The sequence below is a fragment of the Pangasianodon hypophthalmus genome, chromosome 23, assembly GCF_027358585.1.
Source record: "Pangasianodon hypophthalmus isolate fPanHyp1 chromosome 23, fPanHyp1.pri, whole genome shotgun sequence".
NCBI classification, from domain to species: Eukaryota; Metazoa; Chordata; class Actinopteri; order Siluriformes; family Pangasiidae; genus Pangasianodon; species Pangasianodon hypophthalmus.
Window position 1 is genome coordinate 2,382,973 of NC_069732.1, and position 16,088 is coordinate 2,399,060.

Here is a 16,088-nt window from a genome sequence, read left to right on the forward strand (position 1 = left end):
GTCAACAGGAACAATTTCAAAACGAAATTGCAGAGCTCAAGGATGGAAGTATTAGAGTCAAGAGAAACAGTACTGTATACAGTTTGGATCCTGTATTATATAATGGATTGTTATTGGTGGGAGGAAGACTTGGTAAATCAGCAATGCCCATTGAAACTAAACATCCTATCTTGTTGTCTAAGGATCAGCATGTTTCATATCTCATACTTCGAGACATCCATGAGCAGTTAGGTCACGGTGGCAGAAACCAAATGCTTTCCAAAATGCGACACAAGTATTGGATTACAAATGCTAATTCTGTGGCAAGAAAAAATATCTCCAAGTGTGTCATCTGTAGACGTAATAAAGGAAAATTGGGTGAACAAAAAATGGCAGACCTTCCATTGGAAAGGATCACCCCTGACCTACTTCCTTTTACCAATGTAGGATTGGATTTTTTGGGCCCATTGAAGTAAAAAGAGCCAGGAGTAAAGTAAAATGCTATGGAGTGATATTTACTTATTTGTCAAGTAGAGCAGTCCCTTTGGAAATGGCATATTCATTAGATACGGACTCATGCATAAATGCTTTGCGCAGGTTTGTTTGTGGTCGTGGACAAGTTTCTCTTATGATGTCGGATAATGGGACTAATTTTATCGGAGCTGAGCGGGAGTTAAAGGATGCTCTCTCAGCATTGGACAACAAGAAGATTCAGAGAGCCTTACTACATAAGGAAGTTCAATGGTACTTCAATCCCCCCACAGGCTCCCATTATGGAGGGATATGGGAGCGTATAATTCGAATGATGAGACAAATTCTTTGTTCAGTTCTTCAACAACAAACACTGGACGATGAAGCATTGCAAACAATCTTGTGCGAAGCAGAAGCCATTTTGAATGACCGTCCTATTTCCAAACTATCCAGTGACCCTAGTGATCTAGAAGCTCTCACTCCAAATCACATCCTGCTTATGAGAGGAAATCCTGCATTGCCATCTGGTTTATTTGAAAGATCTGACCTGTATGCCAAAAGGAGATGGAAACAAGTGCAATACATTTCCAATCTTTTTTGGAAAAGATGGGTACGAGAATAACTACCATTGTTGCAAAATCGACAAAAGTGGAATGGAGAACGTAGAAACTTCACTTCCTGAGACATTGTAGTCATTGTTGATCCTTCAGCACCACGAGGCTCATGGATACTCGGAAGAGTTTTGGAGACCTACTCGGACAACAAAAGTTTACTAAGTTCAGTAAAGGTACAAACCAAAAGCAGTGTCTTAGAACATCCGATTAATAAGCTTTGCCTTCTATTAGAAGCAGACTAAGTTGGGGTATTTAGAAATTAAATTTACTGCTTCCTGTCCAAAGATGCAGTGTTAGTTATGGCTTCATTTTTATTATTATTATTATTTTATTTTATTTTTTTTTTGAGTTTGTAATTGTTATGTCTTCTGCCATAAGCAATTAATGGGCTGGTGCATTGAAGCCATTTTTGTTGTAGTTATATATTTGTCCATTGGCTGGCACTCTGGTATAGAATACCCATGGTATATCAGGGCAATTGGATAATGAGACAACAGGGGTTTGTATTGGTAGTGGGGAAGCACACAGTTTTTTGACCGTTTTAGGTCATGTTTCATTATGTTAAACAGGCTTTTTGGATTATGTGTTGGACTGTGTTGAACAGTATGCTGTATCTACAAGGTATGGAGTTTTGTGTGAACTTTTTGAGAACCAAACAAAATGACACCATAGGAAGCTAATTGAAGCAATGTTTATTCAATGAAGCACAATGAAGAAAGAGACTATTTGCATCTTACATCTGTTTGCATAGACTCTAAGTTTTACGCGTCGACTACTTGCTCACTCCTATTACCAATACCAGCAGTTTAATGGAAAGCTGCAACAGTGTACAAATGATACAAGCATATTTGGGATTTCTAAGGCAGTTGGGTACAAGTGCAGTGTTTTTAAAACGTTTTTGTCATGTGTCTATGTTGATCACCTAAAAACAAACTTTATTTCCCAACACAGCCCACCTGCATTTAATGACACCCATGGAACTGTACATTTATAGCATTTGGCAGATGCCCTTATCAAGGTGACTTACATTTATCTCAATTGTATAACTGTCAGGAAGGACAAGATGGATTCAAATGCGAATTCAGATGATATTATTTGAGTGTAAACAAGACAACAGAGTCACTGAAGGCAGAGAGTCGTGGGTGCAGTGATGGCAGGCCTCCTCAGTAGCGCTAGGCTGCAATGGGTGAAAGTCCATAAATGTCCAACCGGGAGACACGGGTGGAAAACAATCCAATAATCCAGAAACAGGGAGGTAGCAATCCACCAGAGAGCAGGAACCGGGAACAGAGCAAGCCACAGGCACTGCACAGAAAACAGACATGAAACAATGATCTGACAAAGACAAGACAAACACTGAGGCTTAAATAGAGCAGTTAATGAGCCTCAGCTGAAACTAGTGAACTCATCAACGGTAGTACACAGAACGGCCAGAAGAGGCCGATGAACCTGTGAACCGTGACAATAACTGAGCAGTTGAGGTTAAGGGCCTTGCTCAAGGGCCCAGCAGTGACAGCTTGGTGGTGCTGAGGCTTGATCTCATGACCTTCCAAGCAGTAGTCCAACATCTTAACCACTGAACTACTACTGACTCTATAAAAGCTCACATACACAGACAGCCGCGAGCGTGAGATGAACAATCACGGTAAGCTGAAAAACAGAAGTGGATTTTTTTTTTACTCACTTCTACGCCAATAAAAATATTTAATAACATATTAATAATAATAAGCGAGGGCTAAATCCTCCATCAGCTGAGGCATTTTCCATTTGTATAGCAGCATTTCCTTTGTCATAATTGACTGATTTGTTTTATTTGTCTTAATTTATGGGTTTGTGTTGGCCCATTTTTATCCGGGACAGATGGGCATCATTTTCCAAAGCATATATTTATGTATTATTAGACGAACGTCAGAGTGGTCAAGATGTTCAAAGAATATGGTAGTTTTTAATTGGTTTAAGTGCTCATTTGAAATAAAGTAACTCTGAGGAAACAGCTTTTATTATTTTTGTTGTATTAAAATGTGTAAATTTGTCAGCGGAATTCATAGTCATGTAAACAGCTAACAGTATTCAGAGCACAGAGCACCTGTATAATGTACACAACATTTACACAACCCCATCCCATAAAATCTACACAATATTTACACAACCCCCCATCTTGTAAAATATACACATAATCCACACAACCCTAGCCCACCAAACAACAATAACAACAAAAAGAGAAACTACACAACATTTAAACCCTTTTTATTTCTTTCATGAAAGTGTCCATAATATCTTTAAATCCTTAATACAGAAAAGCTGCATAACTGTATTACATTATTTTTGTATTATAGGGATTATTCTTAATCCCTATTGAAGAGGAATGACCAGACGAAGTGGTGCTGGAAAATCCACCATTTTGCAGGCTACCCCTCTCCTGTGTTCTTTTTCTGTGTGACATCATGACGTACTGTGCGTGTTTACGTAGTGTGACGTAATGGCGCATGAAACTTTATTCTGTTTACGGAAGTTTAACATGGCTCTGCTTCCTACCACTAACTAATAACATTTTATAATTTATTTCTTTTCTAATCGTGTCGTTTTTTTTTTACAATGTGCTCAGAAGCAGCACGTTACTAAAGTTTTATTTATGGAAAAATAAGGATGTTATGATGCTATTTAAGTGAAAGTAAACACTGCAATTTTCAATGGACCTTGAGGTGGAAGTCATAGAGTTCAGAGTCCTTACTGAAAACAATAAAACCATTTTTATTTGGGACATACAGGCATCCTTTTCCCAAAAGTATATTTATCTAAGTAGCGACTTAAATAACACAAACTATCTTTTTTCAGTTTTTCAGGATTTTCAGCCTCTATGCAGATTTATATTCCTTATATACTCATACACACCACTTCAAGGCCAGCATTTACATTTACATTTATGGCATTTGGCAGACGCCCTTATCCAGAGCGACTTACAATAGTGCTTTGAAGTCTATCAAAAATACATTCTGATAGTGGCTCACTAGGTCACAAACTAGGAATACCATCAGTCCAAAACTCTGTTGGGGAGGTAATTTTTTTGTAAGTGCTAATTTTAGTAGTTTATGAAGAGCTAAGTCTTTAGACGTCATTTGAAGACTGCCAGTGACTCAGCTGTTCGGACATCTAGGGGAAGTTCATTCCACCACCTTGGTGCCAGAACAGAGAAGAGTCTCGATGCATGCCTTCCTTGTACCCTGAGAGATGATGGGACCAGTTGAGCAGTGCTAGAGGATCGGAGGGAGCGTGGTGCCGTGCGAGGTGTGATAAGTGCTTTGAGATAAGTGGGTGCTGGTCCGTTTTTGGCTTTGTAGGCAAGCATCAGTGTTTTAAATCTGATGCGGGTTGCTACAGGAAGCCAGTGGAGGGAGCGCAGCAATGAGGTGGTGTGGGAAAATTTAGGAAGGTTGAAAACCAATCGTGCAGCTGCATTTTGGATCAGTTGCAGAGGACGAATGGCGCTCAGAGGCAGACCTGCTAGGAGTGAGTTGCAGTAGTCCATTCTTGAAATGACAAGGGACTGAACAAGCATCTGTGTGGCCTGTGTGGAATATAATGGACGAATTCTTCTGATGTTATAAAGGAGAAATCGACATGAGCGTGTGAGATTAGCAATGTGAGAAGGACAGTTGATTGTCCATGGTTACCCCAAGGTGGCGTGCAGTAACCGTAGGCGAGTTCAGAGAATTGTCTAGGGAGATTGCAAGATCCTGAGATGGGGATGAATCACCTGGGATGAACAGCAGTTCAGTTTTGGTGGGATTAAGTTTCAGCTGATGAGCTGTCATCCATGATGAGATGTCTGCCAGACATGCTGATATCCGAGCAGAAACATGAGTGTCTGAGGGAGGGAAGGAGAAGATGAGTTGAGTGTCATCTGCATAGCAGTGGTATGAAAACTGAAGTGAGGATATGACCGCACCAAGAGATTACGTATAGAGGGAGTACAGAAGAGGACCATGTACTGAGCCTTGTGGAACAACAGTGGAGAGTCTGCGGGGAGCAGATGTGGATCCCCTCCATGTTACCTGATATGACCAACCTTCCAGGTAGGAAGCAAACCATTGCTGCACCACGAATTCCTAGGCTCATGAGGGTGGACAAGAGAGTCTTGTGGTTCACTGTATCAAACGCTGCTGAAAGGTCAAGGAGGATGAGGACTGAAGACAGTTTGGCTGATCTAGCAGCATGTAGCTTCTCAGAGACGGCCAAAAGGGCAGTCTCTGTGGAGTGTGCCGGTTTGAAGCCAGACTGATTGGGATCTTGGAGGTTCTTCTGTGAGAGATAGCAAGATAGCTGATTATAGACTGTTTGTTCAAGGGTTTTAGAAAGAAAAGAGAGAAGTGATACCGGTCGGTAGTTGCTGATGTCAGAGGGATCTAGAGTGGGTTTCTTCAGGATGGGAATAACCCTTGCTCTCTTGAATGAGCATGGTACATGACCAGATGTTATGGAGCCATTGATGATAGTGGTGATGAAGGGGAGGAGGTCTTGAGAGATGGTCTGGAGCATTGTGGAAGGGATTAGATCCAATGGGCAGGTGGTAGGATTGCAGGATAAGATGATTTGCAGGATCTCTTCTGTTGTTAGTTTAGAAAACTGTGACAGCGAATGAGAAGGAGAATCCTCAGTGTGTAGTTTAGGAGTAGGAGTAGAAGTGAATGTCTGGCAAATTTTTCCAACTTTCTCATCATAAAAAGTAGCAAAGTCTTCAGCAGTCAGGGAGGATGGAGCAGGAGGAGCCGGTGGGTTGAGTAATGAAGAAAAGATGTTGTGGCGCTTGCGAGGATCTTGTGCAAAGGATTCCAGCTTTTCTTTGTAGAAGGCAGTCTTAGCAGAAGTCACTTTAGATGAAAATTTGGACAGGTAAGAGACAAGATCTGTGTCTGAGTCAGGGACAGGAAGGGATGATAGGGTGCAGGAAGCTAAGGAGGAAGGGGAGATACAGTGGAGGTTTTTACGAGTGGGATAGAAATATAGATGGCTGGTGGTTTTAGGCAGGATAGGGAGGGTGATGGAGAAGGATACCAAGAGATGGTCAGAGATGTGGAGAGGGGTAGCACTGATGTCTGTAGTAGGAAAGGGGCAGCTGAAGACAAGGTCCAGGGTGTTTCCTCCTTCATGTGTAGGAGGACAGCTGTTGAAAGTTAAGGAAAAGGAATGCAGAAGAGGGAGAAGGCAAGAGGACTGGAGCTTGTCAGCAGGGAGGTTGAAGTCTCCGAGGACAATAAGAGGGGTGTGAGTAGGGAAAAGACTGAGGAGCATGTCCATTTCTTCAAGGAAGGCCCCTAGGGGACCAGGAGGTCGGTAGATGACAACGATGAGAAGGTTGACTGGAGAGGTAACTGTAACTACATGGAATTCAAAGGATGAGATGTTGAAATGAGATAGAGAACGGTGTGAAGCACCATCTCCGAGACAACAGCAAACCTGTACCACCACCCCTGCCAGCTTCTTGTGGAGTGTGCGAGAAAGCATAAGCAGAGACTAAGGCAGCCAGTGTAGCTGAGTTCTGTGGAGAGATCCAGGTCTCAGTTAGTGCCAAAAAGTCAAGAGAGTAATGGGAAGCTAAAGCTGAGATGAAATCAGCTTTCTTTACCGCAGACTGGCAGTTCAAGAGCCCACCTACCACCACTGTTTGAGATTGAGACAACAGAGGAGGGTAGATGAGGTTGCTGCTAGTGCGGCCTCTGGCTTGTGCATGAAAGCTTCTGGGTCTGTGAGAGGCAACAACAGAGATTGGTTTGAGGCACATGTCTGCAGCTTTGTCAGGAGTGGGGTTAGTGAAAATAAAACTGGGAGGGAACCTGTAGCACTTAACTAAACAAGAATATACCCCAGTAAACTTGACACTTTCTAAATTAGTGTGTCTAACTGTTGTAAATCATGTTTCTGACCGTAGCGGATAACCTTCGATATATCTTAGTAAGCCCTGCCCACAATTCACACCCTAAGGAAGACTGAAACTACTCTTGATGAGTCATCTGAGAGAACTAATTAGCATAGAGTAACAGACACTTCCAAACAACACAACAGAATCAACAATATACAATTCAACAATACAACAATTCAGCAGAGACACACAGCGCATGTGGCAGGGCATCCAGGCCATCACGGACTACAGGACAATGTCACCTGCCTGTGACAGTGATGCCTCCCTCCCAGATGCGCTGAACAACTTCTACACTCGGTTCGAGGTGCAGAATGATGTGATGGCGAGGAAGTCCACCCCTCCTCTCAATGACCAGGTGTTGTGCCTAACCACGGCCGATGTGAGGAAGACTCTACACAGAGTCAACCCATGGAAGGCTGCTGGATCAGACAACATTCTTGGCAGGGTGCTCAGAGGATGTGCAGACCAGCTGGCGGATGTTTTCATGGACATCTTCAACACCTCCCCGAGCAGCGCCGTCGTTCCAGCATGCTTCAAGGCCACCACCATCACCCCTGTGCCAAAGAAGTCTTCAGTGTCCTGCCTCAATGACTACCGTCCCATTGCACTTACACCCATCATCAATGAAGTGCTTCGAGAGGCTCGTCATGAGGCACATCAAGACCCTGCTGCCCCTCTCACTGGATCCCCTGCAATTCGCTTACCGTCCCAACCGCTCAACAGTTGACGCCATCATCACCACCACCCTCCATCTGGCCCTCACCCACCTGGACAGTAAAGACACATATGTTTGAATGATATTCATAAACTTCAGTTCAGCTTTCAACACAATCATTCCTCAGCACCTGTTTGGAAAGCTGAACCTGCTGGGCCTGAACACCTCCCTCTGCAACTGAATCCTGGACTTCCTTACTGGGAGACCTCAGTCAGGCCGGATCGGGAACAGCATCTCCAACACCACCACACTGTGCACTGGGGCCCCACAGGGCCGTGTGCTCAGTCCATTGCTGTTCGCTCTGCTGACTCACAACTGTGTAGCAATGCACAGCTCGAATAACATCATCAAGTTCGCCGATGACACAACCGTGGTGGGTTTCATCAGCAAGAACGATGACTCAGCATACAGAGAGGAGGTGCAGCAGCTAACGGACTGGTGCAGAGCCAACAACCTGTCTCTGAATGTGGACAAAACTAAAGAGATGGTTGTTGACTTCAGAAGAGCACAGAATGACCACTCTCTGCTGAACATCGGCGGCTCCTCCGTGGAGATTGTCAAGAGCACCAAATTTCTTGGTGTTCACCTGGCGGAGAACCTCACCTGGTCGCTCAACACCAGTTCCATAACTAAGAAAGCCCAGCAGTGCCTGTACTGAGAAGGCTGAGGAAAGCGCATCTCCCACCCCCTATCCTCACCATGTTCTACAGAGGGACTATCGAGAGCATCCTGAGCAGCTGCATCACTGCCTGGTTTGGGAATTGCACCGTCTCGGATCGCAAGACCCTTCAGCGGATAGTGAGGACAGCTGAGAAGATCATCGGGGTCTCTCTTCCCTCCATCACAGACATTTACACCTCACGCTGCATCCGCAAAGCCACCAGCATTGCGGATGACCCCACACACTCTTCACCCTCCTGCTGTCTGGTAAATGGTAACGAAGCATTCAGGCCCTCACGACCAGACTGTGCAATAGTTTCTTCCCCCAAGCCATCAGACTCCTAAACACTCATAAACTGGACTGAAAGAACACACACACACATACATATATACACACACAACTGAGCATCCTCCATCCTCTTTGCAATTTTTTTGCAAGTTTTTGCACATTACATTATGCTGCTACAATATTTATTATACTGTACATAGGCTGCTACTTCTTAGGTTTACACTATTTCAGCTACTTATATTGTACTTTTTGCACTATTGTCACTGGATTCACTTTCAAATAGAACTGTGTATTGGTCGGCACTGCACTGGGACTTACTGTGCCCATTGTCTATCCCAGTACTCATTGTACTGTCTTGTGCTCTCTGCACTTGTGCACTTTATGTATAAATTTATGTAGTCTCAGAGAGCCTCAGAGAGCTCTTTGAATCTCACCATGGTGATACCTCTGACTTCAACAATTAAGAGCAAACCAGACTAAATGTCTGAGGTTTAAATGAGGCAAGCCTCCTTCAAAATGCTCTGTAACCATGTTGTAATAATTTGCACCTGATGTGATACACCTGTAGGTAATTCTAGCCATTTTAAGTACAAATAAATGTGGGGGTGTCCTTACTTTTTCCTCACAAGAAATTGGATTTTTTTTTTAATTACATTTTACAGATAATTTTAAAAAGACTTTTATTTGGTTTTATTTGTTTAGTTATATTACTCGAATCTCCCAATATTGTTAAAATGAAGATCAAATGTCCATATGTTTAACTATGTTAAAAAAACACAGGCTTTCATGGGGTGTCCTAATTTTTTCACATGACTGTAGTTTTAACATATGGCATCATAACAAAAAAATAAATAAGCATGGAAATGCTAATGCTTACTGGAATTTATAAAGGAGCTTTTCTATAGAAGGCCCCCAGCAATGTCACTCTCAGAGAGATGATCTTACCTCAGTTTCTCCAGTTTCCAGTGAAGATTCTCCAGTCCAGCAGAAAGTAGCTTTGCTCCTGAGTCTCTGAGGCTATTCTCAGACAGATCCAGTTCTCTCAGAGTGGAGAATTCTGAGCTGAGTGCTGTAGCCAAGGTTGCACAACCACTTTCTCCCAGGCCACAGTTCTTAAACCTGACATTATCAAAGAAGTTCTTAAATCTTCCAAAACTACTTTTTAAAATATCAAATATAACACAAATCCAAGTAGTTCATATTGCAAAATGCTGCATAAAGTATTATGTAATATTTGTATATTAAAAACACGTGTCACTGCATTTGATTGGTGTTTCCTCTGTTGCTGCTCTCCTGGATGCTGCCTCGATCTGTCTCACCTCATGTTCATTATTGACTTTTCCATTGTCTCCTTCTGTGATGTAGAGCTCAGTGTAGATCTCACTGAGAAGTGTTGGGCTTCCCTGGTTTGTCATTTACATGCTGAAACTTCCTTAGCATATTTAGTTTGCATCTCTCCAGAAAATGAGGTTCAGTAGCTATAGACTTGTACCTGTAAAATGGTAACAGACCATTTGGTGAGATACAAAGCACAATTTCTGTAATTTCACTTTAGTCTACTATATATGTACTTGATAACCAAATCAATCTGTAGAAATACTCAGTAGGAAGTTATGTTTATAATACCAGCATAATAAAAGTACCACTGTCCAGGTCTCACTTCTGACCCTTCTCACTTCTTAATCTGTGATTATGATCTTCTGTTCTGTTTTGCTTCTTTCTCTCTGTAGCATGCTGTGAAAACAAAATATTTTATATACACTATATGGCCAAAAGCATGTAGACCCCTGACCATTACACCTATATGAGCTTGTTAGACATCCCATTCCAAAACCATGGCCATTAATACAAAGTTGCCCCCTCTGCATCTATAATAGCCTCCACTCTTTAGGAAGACTTTCTACAAGATTTTGGAGTGTGTCTGGGAATTTGTGCCCATTCAGTCAAAAGAGCATTTGAGAGGTCGGGAACAGATATTGGAGGAGAGGGCCTGGCTCACAATCAGTTCATCCCAAAGATGTTGAATGGCGTTGAAGTCAGGGCTCTGTACAGGCCACTGGAGTTCCTCCACAGCAAAGTCATCAAATCATATCTTTATGGACCGCACTTTGCACACAGGGGCACAGTCATGCTGGAACAGGGAAGGGCCTTCCCCAAACTGCTGCCACAGAGTTGGAAGCATACAATTGTCTAAAATGGCTCCCTTCACTGGAACTAAGCGGCCCAACTCAACAAAGGAGCATTGCGCAAAGTGATCTTAGGCTTGTGTGCAGCTGCTCACAGAAACCCATTTCATGAAGCTCGTTCTTGTGCTGATGTTGCTTCCAGAGGCAGTTTGGAACTCTGTAGTAAGTGATGCAATAGAGGATAGCCGATTTTTAAGTGCTGCATGCTTCAGCATCTGATGGCCACGTTCTGTGAGTTTGTGTGGTAAACTGCTTTGTGGCCTTTGTGGCTTCTAGATGCGTCCATTTCAAAATAATAGTACTTACAGTTGACCAGGGCAGATTTAGCACGCTAGCTGTCAGTAACTGACTTGTGGCAAAGGTGGCATCCCTTGACAGTGCTGCATTTGCTGAGCTCTTTCAGTACGATCCATTCTACTGCCAATGTTTGTCTATGGAGATTGCATGACTATGTACTTGATTTTATGCATTTTATGCCTGATTTTATGGGTGTGGCTGAAATACTTGAACTCAATCATTCGGTGGGAGGGGTGCACATCCTTTTAGCAATATAGTATACCATACTCCTACAAGTCTTTATTACATCATTAGCCACATCTGGCATTGTTTCAACAAGCTTATGCAACTTCACAACATTTATTTCCATCCAGAGTTGCATTAATTTTTGGCTGAGATCTTGCATTGAGGACAGGAGAGTCGGACCACTCCGTAAGTCCAGCACATCCCAAAGACTTTCAATGGGGTTAAGGTCAGGACTCTGTGGTGGCCAATTCATGTGTGAAAATGATTCCTCATGCTCCCTGAACCACTCTTTCACATGTTAAGCCTGATGAATCTTAGCATTTTCATCCTGGAATATGTCTGTGCCATCAGGGAAGAAAAAGTCCATTGACGGGAAAACCTGGTCATTCAGTACATTCAGGTGCTCAGCTGACTTCATTTTATTGCCGCACAATGAGGCTGAGCCTAGACCTGACCAGTTGATGCAACCCCAGATCATAACACTGCCTCCAGAGGCTTGTACAGTAGGCACTATGCATGATGGGTGAATCTGGCCAGGCAGTGTAAAATTGGTAAACAAACAGCTATTATATGAGTGAGGATTTTCCCTTCCTTTTAAATGTTAAGTCCATCGACTCATCACTCTTCATAGACACACAGCTGGGCCCTGGAGAGTCTGATCTGTGTATCTGGGCCACACTGCTTACACACATAACACCAGAAACCTTAATTCAGTATGCATTAGTGTTTTGCTAAACTTTTACAAAGTTCTTCTTAATTTTGATACAAGTTTGAATCATGTTGTTTTGAATGTGAAGAATTATGGTATGTTTTATTGTTTTTCTTTTTATATATGAGGAGGTATTATGTTTTTGGGTTGTCTGTATATCTGTCAGAGATTTCCATTAGTGTGATATCTCAGGAATGAGGGGTTGACTGTTTGTAGGATTTATATTAAATTATCATTGTAACCAGCAGATTAGATTTTAGAATTGATCGAAAACAATTTAAGTTCAACGTCAAGGTGGCTCAGGGGAAGGCAAATGCAATCAATCCTAGAGCGTGTTGTGCCATTTTGCATCTCCAGCAGGCAAATACCTCCTGCTCTATAGAGCATGCGCCTATATCACTATAACAACAGAAAGCTGCAAAAGCAATCATGGATTCGAATCAGATTAATAAAGGAAATCTGTCTTTTAACTATCATGTGTTCTTTAGCAGAAGTCTGCAGTGGGAGTATGAGTGAATTATGACGTAGAACACCTGACACCTATTTGTGGTTATTCATTCTTTCTTTCTGTGTCAAAGCATGCTGAAATACAATGTACGTGCTAAAGAAATTATTTAGCAGTTTGGTCTTTATGACTAAATTAGCAGGACCCAACATGACTACTTGACCAAGTTGCTGAGAATGCAATAAGGGAATAAACTAAGAAAACATTACTGAAACACTTAATATTTCAAATATTACAAAACATTTCTTAACACAATACCCCTAGGCTTTAAAGCAATCACAAAACAAGAAATGCTGAAAACAACCCTTTCACACAAAATGAAATCAGTTTAAATTTCCTTAGGCCCATATGCAAATTGATTACAAAAAAGCCACCCCTCACTTTAGTATGGCACTCACTGGTGGAGGATCTATAGACACATCACTGTTCATGGAGGTACAGCTGGGTCCTGCACATTTTGATATCTTTTCCCGGGTTTCACTACTCAACAACATACAAATTTTACTCTTAAAATGTTACTTATTATTACTATTAATAATTTATGTGCAGACTTTAGATTCTCATTAACATACACAGATAGTCAGTAGAGAGCATTGTCAAAGTCTCATTAAAAACATTTGAATGGACATGAAAGATTTCAAATCTTCACACAAACACACACACACACATCCAACCAATTAAGATTTTTTCCCCTTCACTCCTTATCCACACATATCACTCTGCTGTGACACACAACTTGGTACTAGAATGGTCTGCCATGACATTACTGGACATTTACTCTATGATGTACATACAGTGCTTAAATTCTTGTTAAATGTTCATGGCTAAACAATAGTTTACCTCTTTTTTAATTCTGGAGACCCATCAGGTTGGTCAGGATTACAGTGATCCATCTTTCACTATTAGTAAAGAAAAGATATTGTTTGTGGATAGACAGCTGTGTACAACCAGGCCTGATCTCTTCTGCTGTAATGTTCCACAAGCCACATAAACATGCATGCACGTGCAGACACACAAACAAAACAAAAAAAAACAATACAAATAAATAAGCTTCAATACTGAACAATCCTTTTAGGAGAAAGAGACGTAATACTTTTTCTTCCTAATACAACATTTATAATGCTAATTAATTAGAAGGACAGGCCCAGTGTTACATCACTGCAATAAAAAAATTAAAATATAGCCACAAGTGGCAATCTGCGGGGTCCAAGCACTCCTCGCAAATAGCGAGCCCCAGTGGCCAGTTCTTGCCAAGATACATAGAACAATAAAGACACTATAGATGAATATACTTCTCAAGTTTTGTGATGATAAATCATTGCTATTTTTATAATATATTGAACAGATTCTTTAGTAATCAAGAGACAGCTCTATATAAAATAAGCAGTAAGAGCAACCAGCTCTACTTCTGTATTGTCTTTTGCCATTTTAGAGAGGTACAATAACAAAATGCTAATCTAATCTTAAAATGAATGTTTTTGGTGCATTGTTATATTTGTCTTCAGACCATATGAATATACAGTTTTAGAAAGATAAATCATTCTTGCATCATCTTAATTACCATGTTCAGAGATCAGAAAATTCCTGTTTCAATTTGTGTCTGAAAATTCCTCAGCAGTTAATGATTGCATCTAATTTCTCTTTAAATAGGTATAAAATATAAGAACACACACAAGACTTGCTTCTGCTAATCAGTAAATATCACGTAGCATCTTAAGTTGTACTGGAAAAGTCGAATAAGAGGCCAGCTGGAAATGAGCCCTCAGTTTTACAATCGTAGTTTGTTTGTGATGGCGAGTAAAAATGAGTGTTTAGTTGATGAGAAATTATGGAAGAATTTTCTTAATCAAAGTATAATCAAAGTATGATTTAAGAATGGTTATCATGTAATCAAGTATAACTCTTGAAGTTAAATACTTAGAAATAAATAGAGGTTTAGTGCATTTACAGAGTGACTTTATGCATATGATTTTACAAGGATATTTTTGTGTATGAGAATCAAAAACAAACTGGTGTGACCTTGCAGGTGGACTGTGCTTTTGAGAAAAACAATAAGCACACAGATCTTATTCATAAATTGTATCTTCTTCAGTCCAGATGTGCTCTGTCATGTTTCATGGAAGGGGTTTTTCTCTCTACCAGACTACTGAAGTGCATTACTGAAGCTGTGATGAAGGTTAACTTTAAAATAAATAAATAAACTGACTGAACTCTTGCCACGGTTAAAACTAAGATAGAGGAGCAATGAAATAATTGTGGTGAGAGACAAGACTGTTATAAAAAGAAAAACGAGAAGACTTCACTTAATGAGCTGATTGTTTTAGAAGTGTATAAAAGCTTGAGCCACGACTGTAAATCAGATGATCATCTCCGCTTTGTTGGTTGATTCAATAGAGTCTGATTTTTGACTTTTGAAAGTTCTTTTTCTTATTCTGAACTGAAGAGCAAATACTTCTGCAAATCAGAATAAGAAAAATGAGTTACAAAGACAAGGGGTTCTGGATGCCAAAAATCCATAGACTTTACTGAATCAGACAACAAAGCCGAGATGGTCTGCAGAGCATCTGATTTACATAATCGTGGCCCATGCTTTTATACAATTCTAAAACAATGATCTCATTGGATGGAGTTTTCTCTTCTTTCTCTTAATCACACACCTGCCTCTCACCCCAATTATTTCACTTTCCCCTTATCTCAGTTTTAACTATGGCGAGAGTTCAGTCAGTTTATGTTTTCAAAAACAACATTAGCCTTCACCTTAAAAACACCACCTACAAGGTCACACCAGCCCGTTCTCACAGAAACATCCCTGCAGGATCACAGGCCTAGGGTCACCCTTCTAAATGTATTAGAAATGGTACAGTGTAGTGTATAAATGAAGCTCTGAAAGTTAATACATGAGGTGATTTAAGGTCACTTTTCAATACTGTTGCATAGATACTGATTGATATAATACTGATTAACAAATGATATTGATAAAGATAACAGGAAAATTCCTCCATAATCACAACAACAGCTTGTCTGAAATCAGTGTAATGAAGAATAGGCAGGAAGGTTGACTACAGAGCTGCTCAGTTCACATCCTGCACTTTCCCTCCTTCTGGATTTTACAGCCGCTTTTAGAAATGCTATAATCCTTCTCCTTATCTGAAATTAAAACCGACAAATCTTTCTCCTTCACTCATCAGTGCTTGTTCCGCTGGAATGATCTGGTTTATTTGAATAGAAATGTGTGTTTGCTCAGACGCACTTGGAGGCTACAGGAAGTGTTTGACTTTAGGAAAGGTAGAACCGGTTTAGGCGGATTTACAGCCACACTGCGGTGAAGCAGCCGCTCTTCCTGAAAGCGCAGTTCATCTCAGCGCCTCAGCTTCAGAGAGCGGCTTTTAAACACCCTTCCTCTGTCACATCAACCATCTACACTTTTTACACACTGTGTATATATGCTTTTTATTTATATAATGCTACTACTACTAATAAAGTTTCTTAAAAGATGTTTTTAGTATATTTCTCTTTATTTG

At 41.0% G+C, this 16,088-nt stretch overlaps 1 long non-coding RNA gene across 1 annotated transcript; it reads right to left on the bottom strand.

The window, feature by feature from the left end:
- Window positions 1-1,593: 1,593 nt before the first annotated feature.
- On the bottom strand, window positions 1,594-14,772 carry LOC128317239 (uncharacterized). Its single transcript, XR_008300784.1, has 5 exons — window positions 13,408-14,772; window positions 10,272-10,379; window positions 9,965-10,137; window positions 9,591-9,764; window positions 1,594-2,369 (listed from the first exon to the last, which is right to left on the bottom strand). It is a non-coding gene; the product is annotated as an uncharacterized LOC128317239 (long non-coding RNA).
- Between the last annotated feature and the right edge of the window lie 1,316 nt (window positions 14,773-16,088).